The 8,908-nt window shown below is 38.8% G+C and overlaps 1 long non-coding RNA gene across 1 annotated transcript; it reads left to right on the top strand.

Moving 5' to 3' along the window:
* Positions 1–4,752: 4,752 nt before the first annotated feature.
* Positions 4,753–8,508, top strand: LOC103660096. Its single transcript, XR_567698.2, has 2 exons — positions 4,753–5,984; positions 8,358–8,508. It is a non-coding gene; the product is annotated as an uncharacterized LOC103660096 (long non-coding RNA).
* The last annotated feature ends 400 nt before the right edge of the window (positions 8,509–8,908 follow it).

An 8,908-nucleotide genomic window follows, 5' to 3' on the forward strand; every position in this document is an offset into this window, starting at 1 on the left:
TACGGCTAGGACTTCCAGTACTATGTTGAATAAAAATGGTACAAGAGGACATACTTGTCTTGTGTCTGATCTTAGAGGAAAAGCTTTCAGTTTCTCACCTTTAAGTATGATGTTAACTATGAGTTTTTCATATATGACCTTTATTATGTTGATGTATGCTCCCATTAAACCTATTTTGGTGAGGGTTTTTATCATGAATGGATGTTGTACTTTGTCAAATGCTTTTTTAGCATCTACTGAAATGACCACATGGTTTTTATCCTTTCTTTTATTAATGTGATGTATCACATTGATTGATTTGTGATTATTGAACTGCACTTGCATCCTGAGAATAAATTCCACTTGAATGTGGTGAATGATTTTTTTAATGTATTGTGAGATTCAGTTTGCTAAACTTTGTTGAGGATTTTTGCATCTCTGTTCATCAGAGATATTGGCCTATAGTTCTTTTTTTCTTTTCCTTTTTTTTTTTTTTTTTGTAGTGCCTTTCTCAGTTTTTGGTGTAAGGGTAATGCTGGTCTCATGAAATTAATTTGGAAGCTTCCCTTCCTCTTCAATTTTTTGGAATAGTTTGAGAAAGATATGTACTAAGTCCTCTTTAAATGCTTGATAGAACTCACCTGTGAAACCATCTGGCCCCAGGCTTTTGTTTGTTATGAGTTATTTGATTACTGATTCAATATCATTGCTGGTAATCAGTTTGTTCCAACTTTCTATTTCTTTCTGATTCAGTTTTGGGAGGTTATGTTTCTAGGAATTAATTCATTTCTTCTAGGTTGTCCAACTTGTTGGCATATAATTTCTCATAATCTTCTCCTATAATCCTTTGTATTTCTGAGTTTAAACCCAGGATTTTGAATTCATGATGGGTCCAAACTACCAGTTGGTTCAGATATCTCCTCTTATGGATGACCTAATCTCTACACAAATGTTTCTGGTAATAGAGTTTGCTGTACAGCCCACATAACAATTAATTACTAATTATTATAAATCATTTCCTTACCTTGTGCCTTTCAATATTTTTCATATGTTGCTCTTTGCACTATTCTCAAGAAGCTGACGATCAACCCTCCTTTCTGTTCCATAGAGGGCAAGCCCAAACATCCCCCAATATCAAGAATAAATTCTAGCAGAGCTTTTAGAAATGTGGTTTCAGAGTCAGACATACCTGGATTCAGTGCTGGGCCCTGGCACTCCCTAGCCATATAACCTCTGGCAAACACTTAAGTTCTTTAATTTAATTGTCCTTGTCTATATTTTCAACAAATATGAACTACATGAGGTAGGCACTGCTAGTTACCTAGCCAAGAGCCATGCTTCTTTCCTTCCTTCCTGAGGCGCTCACTTAAACATTCCTGGATTACCAGACTCCCTCACCACTAGATGTGGGCATGCAAAGCCGTTCTGGACAATAAGGTGCCCCAGAGGCACCAGCTGAAGTTTCTGAGAAAGCTTTTTGGAGCTTGCATTCACCCTTTTAGTTTTTGCCACTTAGTCTTTGCCTTTCTTTCTTCCTTCTGCCTAAAAATTGGCTGTGATGCACAAAGGAGAATCGCCATATTGCAAACATGAGGAAAAAAGCCTCCAGAGAAGGAGCCTGGGTTCTTGATGGCATCATGGGGTCCCCATACTCATCCTGAAGTATTTGCTGCTAGACTTCTTATTCCATGAGAAAAAATAAGTCCCTCATTTGGTTAAGCCATTGAAGTTGGATTTCTGTTACTTGCAGTTAAGCCAATCCTAAATAACACATACTTCAGAGGGTTGTTGTGAACATAAAATGAGCTTATTACATTGCCTGGCGCATAGCAAATACACGAGAATGGCTTGTGATGATCACTATCATGATCATTATCATTATTAGTTATTGTCATTGGCCTTAGAGACAGGAGCAAGGACAGGTAGTGACAGCAATCTTGCTGACCTCCAGTAGCACTAGTACAAAAATAACTGTGATCTCTCAAGCACACACACAAAAAAGTCACTTGCAGATGTATGGACAAGAAATGTCTCTGTTAGCCAATGAAGCCAGTTCTTCAAAGCACTTGTTAGAGCCCAGAAGCACAGAGAAATGAAATTCCACTTGAGAGCAAGCTCTTTCTGTCTTGGAGGGCTTGCCTGGTTTCCTTCCTGGATAGGGAATCCATCCATAGTGTGTAATGTATCTCCTGGAATTGTGGGCTTCTCTGAATGACAAGCAAAGCACAACACTTCTGTATTTCACAGAAACACATTTTCTGCTAAGAAATCAAAGCCATGCCTAAAATCAGCTGACCACAGGGGCACAAGTTTAGATGCAGCTCTGGGAAATGTAACTAACTTTCCATCACCTAACTGAACTGCTTGCCAAGGTCAGACACAGACGGAACTTACTTGGAGTCCTCTTAAGCCATAGATCCATCCCACCCCCACCCAACTCCACTCTGAGTCTACAGATACAGAGTGTGGGGCAGTGAAAAAGAAAACAAAACAATCGCCGGTCAGTCTTGGAGTCAAGCAGACCTAGGGTTCAAATTTTGGTGGGTCACCTACAAGCCGGGTAACTTTGGGCAATTCTCCCTCTCTGAATGTTCATTTCACAGGTTTACAGGGAATTTCAGGAAAAGATGTGTGTGAGAGTGCCTGGCACAGAGTTGTCATTAATTTCCTTGGCTCCCCTAACAGCAGGATGGCCCTGGCCAACTTGCTTTATCCAACCCCCAAGCTCAAGCAGTGGATTCAGCTCAGGTCCCTGCCACCCAGTACAGCGTACTGCTTTCTGCCCTGTGCGTCATCATTCATGTCTTCAGGCCACACTTGGGGAGCCAAAGCCTTCCCCGAAGCTGAGGTCATAAAGCAGAAAAAAACAAAGCTCTGCTTTCAGAGAGCAGGTTGGCCATGAGCAAAGCCATCTCTTTGTGGCCAATCTGCCCCCTGGGTAGGGAAGGCCCAGGAAGCCCAGCGGGAAAGAGCTGGCCCATTTGGCTTTCCCACCCACCAGTCATATGTGACCCCTGGACAGAGCTAAGGAGTGGGGAGCTACTTCACCTAGTCTCTTAATCCTCTGGACACAGCACTCTCGTGCCCCAGCCTCAGAGAGGATGGGATATGACAGTCACAAGATTCACACTTCAAGCCATGAAGCATACTCTTCTTGCTACATCACCTGGCCGGTGTCCTTGGCAGCTGGCTCCACAGCTACAGTGGAGTACACAGCATTTTGCTCACCTCCATGTTATGGCAACTGCCACGAATATGTTCCCTGCTTTTCGTTTAACCATTGGCTTATCCGAGGACACCTTTCAAACAGGATTTGTGGATATTGAGACTGGCTAGATATTTGCACATTGTTTCTCTGTAATTCCATAAGCTAGCAATATAAAACCATGCAGAAACTGGAAATTCAGAGTCCATATATAGTGGCTTAACACAAAATGTGTTTTCTGTAGTGGATAAGAACAGATAAACTACTAATAGTTTACAATGCTTAACTACAGTAAGCATTAACTGTATGCCAGGATCTGTGCTGAGCCCTTTCGATTATTAGTATCCTCACTGAAAAACTGGGAAAGACAGAGGCTTTTTGGTATAGTCTAGATATTAACCTCTTGTAAATTTTAGATATTATAAATCTTTTCTCATTCTGTCACCTTTCTGCTAACTTTACTTATTGTGTCTATCCTTTAACAGATATTTTTAATTTTTTTAAATTTTAGTTTTAATTTTTTAAGTAATCTCTACACCCCATTTGGGGCTTAGACTCACAACCCCGAGATCAAGAGTCACATGCTCTACCGACTGAGCCAGGCAGGCACCCCTAGATATTGTTAATTTTTAAAATGTAGTCAAATCAAAAATAAAATAAAACGTAGTCAAATCTATTAAATTTTCTACTGATGGTTTGCATTTTGAGAATCTTTAACACCTCTAGTACCTTCTTTTAGCTTTATCATTTTAATTTCACACTGGATTTCTCCTTTGTATACGCTTGAGATAGTGCGCCAATCTATTTTCTCTTCATATAATGAACTATTTCCCCATTACCAATTGGTGTTTTAGGTGATCCATCTTTTCCCTGCTGATTTATGGTGCCATGTTTATTCTATAACAGGTTCCCATGTGGAACAGGGTCCGTTTCTGATTCCCTGTTCTTTTCCACAGATTCATCTGGCTGCTCCTGCACCAGCTGCACACTGGTTTTATCTGGGAGGGTGAGTCCCTTCTTTTTGCTCTTCCTTTTCAAAATGGACTTAGGCATCATGAACTTTTATTCCTTTGTAAAAGTTTAGAATAAGAATGTGGAAGTCCTCAGAAAATCCTGGCCATAATTCTGACATTGAATTTATAGGTTAATCGTAAGGGAAACTGACATATTGACACATCAAAGATGTGGCATATCTTTCCATTTATTCTGCTCTTCTTTTAAAATGTGTAACTGAGTTTTCAATTTCCTCAGACAAGTCATTTTTGGATCATTGCCTACAAACTTTCTAGTTAAAGAATTGTGTTTTCTTTTTTCTTTTTCTTTTTTTGTTGTGTTTTATTTTCTATTATATTTTCTAGACGGCCTTGGTAATGTTGATAAAGACTAAAATTTTTTTAAGACTGATCAGGTAGTCACCATCCTTGCTCATCTTTTCTTTTTTTTTTTTTTTAAAGATTTTATTTATTTATTTGACAGAGAGAGACAGCCAGAGAGAGAGGAAACACAAGCAGGGGGAGTGGGAGAGGAAGAAGCAGACTTCCAGTGGAGGAGCCTGATGTGGGGCTCCATCCCAGAACGCTGGGATCACACCCTGAGCTGAAGGCAGATGCTTAACGACTGCGCCACCCAGGCGCCCCATCATCTTTTATTTTCGTTCATTGATTAAATGTGTTTGTCCAATCTCTAGATCTCCTTTTCCTTTTTCCTTCTCCTCCTATTTTGGCCAGAAACTCCAATGTGTAAAATAATTAACAGCTAACTGTTGTTAAACAGTAGCAGTGAAAACAGAAAATGTCTAAATTTTCTTTTAAAATCACATGTGTACTTCTTTACAGGTTTCAACAGTGTCCATGCTTGTTACACCCCAATGTGATAGGAAGAACAAGTGTTGGCCCATTTTACAGATAAGAGTCAGTATTTTTGGGTTTGGGGGGATCACATGACCAGAAAGGAACAGAATTCATATTCAGGTCTCCGAAGCTTCAAGTTTTCTACTATAGCAGATTACCTTACATCTAGTCAAAATGTCTAAAACTATAATGATTTAACCCAGTCATAGACAAAGTGAATTTTTTAAAATTTATTTATTTATTTGGGATGAAGGAGGAGCAGAGGGAGAGGGAGATAAATCTTCAAGAAGACTCCCTGCTGTGCACGGAGCCCACCACAGAGCTCAATGCCATGACCCAGAGCTCTGTGCCACGAGCTGAAACCAAGAGTTGGATGCTTAACCGACTGAGCCACCCAAGTGCCCCACACAAAGTGAATTTTTATATTTAAATCTTTTACCATCCTGAAAAAGATGATCTGATATAATCCTATCATTTTAAAAGAAAGCTGTACCAGCTGATTATTAAGAGTTCTAAACTTCTTCAAGGTTTAAGAGCCGTATGTCCCTATCAATTGGGGCTGTAATTCTATTAAGAATTTGAGTCTCTACAATGGCAAACCAGTCAGTTAAACTAATCAATCTTTTATATTATTTACCTATAGGTTTACATTGGGCCTCATTCCAGAAAGGATTTTAGAGTGTTTTATAATCTGTATCATATACAAGCTGAAATGAAATTTTTAATAAAGGATTGCGAATATGCAGACTAACAGCTGAAGCTGCTAAATTTGAGAAAAGAATTGTTCATCATTAACTAGAAACGTGTATACTAACCAACTCTACCAATTCTAATACTTTATTATTTCAGAAAAATGAAGATCATATGTACCCTTTATACTCATTTTATCCCATCATCAGTAAAAAAAAAGAATACGAGAGCAAAGCAGTCAGTTACTTCGGTCAGTTTAGGTAAGTAAGTGCTGTGGGACAGAGTGGAATGGGAGAGAAGTATTCGTCAAGTTGATTTTACTAATATTGCTATGCAGCTACAACTTTCACTTGGTTGGACTCAAACACTGAAAAGCTGTCACAAAAATAATAAGCCTATTTCCATTTTCGGAAGGCAAAACTAAGTAAATCAGTCTCTTAGTTGTACAAAAATGACAGACCTGCGAACAGGACTCATAAATTAAGCTCGAGTCTGCTCTGCTAGCTCTCTGTAATCAAGCCGCACGATTCCCCTGTGGAAATCAGTGCCTCTTCAATGCATGGAATGACATCTCAGCAGACACACCAGCAAATGATTCCCACAGCCCCTTTACAAAACTAACCATCAGGAAGTAACAAGGGACCGCATTTGTTCCTGACAATCAGGGTACTTTTTTCCCCATTCCTTGCATTTCTACTTAGGGAATGTGTGAGAGAATGTCATTTCTCAACGCTGCTGGTATGGAATGTGCATGTTATGCTGCCTTTTGAAGGGACGCCAGGCTGAAAGAGCAAGAAAACACACATAAGGATGAAAAGGGGCTCACTGAAGAAGAATCAAAGTATGTAAGAAGAGGAAACCAGAAAACCGTCATTGTCTTTCTTAAACACCGCTTTGCAAACTGAGTAGTGAAATACGAAATGTAGCCAAGCAGAAGGCTTACATAACTGGGAGCAAAATGAGGGAAAAGGAGTTGCTCCAAATCCATCATATTTATTAGAACCACTGAGTTTCCTTGAAACAGCACCTACTTTATAGTGAAATTTACCGTGAGCTAGCTAACAAAAATTCTGTTTTTAGGGGAAATAAGTATTGTCAGAAAGAATAGTAGATTCTATTTTCAATCCTCAAGATTATAAAATTGAGCTTTTAACAAACGAAGGGAAAATGTTGGCTCCAGAATAGGATCCTCATCAAGGCAGTGATTTCTGTTTAGTGTCTCCTCATCAGCAAGAGGGAAAATAAAATAACCTCAACTGAAACTAATACAGTTTTCCGTGGCAGAACATACCACTACAGCTAATAATGCAGCGGCAGTCCGTGTCGAATGAATTCTGTCTAAAAAAATGCCCATGCTTGTAAAACACATGAACTGTATGAGTGTTTATCTGGCCAACTCCTGTCCCCACACCTGTTCATTCAGGCATTAGACCTAAGCACTTGTAAAGCAAGTGAATGTATCTGTACAGCATCGGGTAAAAATAAACCGAACTATTCTTGTAACATTATCAAAACGATCTGAACAAGTAGAAGATTGTGTTTCATGGGATAAAGTGGTTAAATTAGATGTTTCCTCACGTTTTATGACTGGTTTGTCTTATTCACTGTGTATAAAATAGCTGACCTCCATTCCAGGAGCATGAGTAGCAACCAAATTTAATGCCATTTGCTCAGAGGCTCAAACGTTGTTTTCATTGCATCTGAGGCATAGCTCCTGAGTGTGCTACTGTCACACAGAGACCCAATACTTGGGACATAACAGAGGGGGAACATTTATTTATTTATTTATTTTGCTTTTTTTTTTAATGATTCATTTTATTTTTTATTTTTAATTTTTTTTTATTTTAATGTTTTTTTATTATATTATGTTAGTCACCATACAGTACATCCCTGGTTTCTGATGTAAAGTTCGATGATTCATTAGTTGCGTATAACACCCAGTGGGGGAACATTTAATTCAATCAATACTATATTAGCTCTGTGGGATAACCAGTTATACTTCAGTGCTGGTTGACTCCTGGAAAATAAAGTTCAGGTAGAAGTTGGATAACTCATTATCTTCTGGAATAAGCTTAAATAAGCTTATATAATCTCTCTCTTCTTTCTCTCTCTCTCTATATGTATGTAATGTATGTATATATATAATCTAAATATATAATATATAGTATTATATATATAATATCTTTCTCTCCTTCTCTCTCTCTATATGTATGTAATGTGTGTACATCTCTCTCTCTCTCTCTCTCTCTCTCTCTATATATATATATATATATATATATATATATTCTCTACAATAAAAAGTTCCCAAGCACAGCCAATGACAAGAGAAGAGCAACCAGTAGTATCATTCTCCAGCTCCCTCATTATACTTTTGCCATACTGGCAATGGGCTCCTGAAAAATCCAGGTGTAGTTGATTCAATCATTGTTCACAATTTTTCACACCCTTCCTGTATGAAATTATTCATGCACACATTCAGTGTTATGTGGCTCTGAAATGCTATCCACTGTGGGGTAAAATATTTACCCCCTCCCATTTATTTTGTGCATGGCCATACAGCTTGCTTAAGCCAATGAAATGTTCCTGAACGTGACAGGAGGTCTTAAATTTGTTCATGTGTGCTTCTGCCATAGACTATGAAAAAAGCATGTTTCAGGAAGATTTTGGTCAAAAGAGGGGGAGCAACATGTGAGGGAGACCTGAATCCTGGAGTCCAGCCAAGCCCAGCGCAATTGCAGCTGATCCACAGACCCATGTGAAAGAAATAAATGCTTATTATTTCAAGCCAGTGTTGTGGATGATTGGTTATGCCAGCTTGTTGCCTCAAAATGTCATCTCAGTGACTTAGCACATACAGTTCCCTCTACCAGGAATACTTTCCCATGCCCACTCTTTGTCCAGTTAAGTCCTACTCATGCTTCATATCTTGGTGTAAATATCTTCTATAGGGGACAGATGTTGCAGACCAGATTAACTCCTCTTCTACATCCTGTATTTCTCCTTTTGTAAGATCCATTACATTTATAATTATTTGGTCCATGTCATCCAACTAGAACATAAGCTTCTTTGAGGGATGGGACCATAGTGTCTTGCTCATTGGTATATTCCCAGCACACAGCACACAATGGCTAGCAGAGTAGAGTCAATAAATAATTTGTTAAGTATTTTTTAAAGGCATGTGGTT

The sequence above is a fragment of the Ursus maritimus genome, unplaced genomic scaffold (genome assembly GCF_017311325.1).
Source record: "Ursus maritimus isolate PB19 unplaced genomic scaffold, ASM1731132v1 scaffold_21, whole genome shotgun sequence".
In the NCBI taxonomy this organism is placed as follows: domain Eukaryota; kingdom Metazoa; phylum Chordata; class Mammalia; order Carnivora; family Ursidae; genus Ursus; species Ursus maritimus.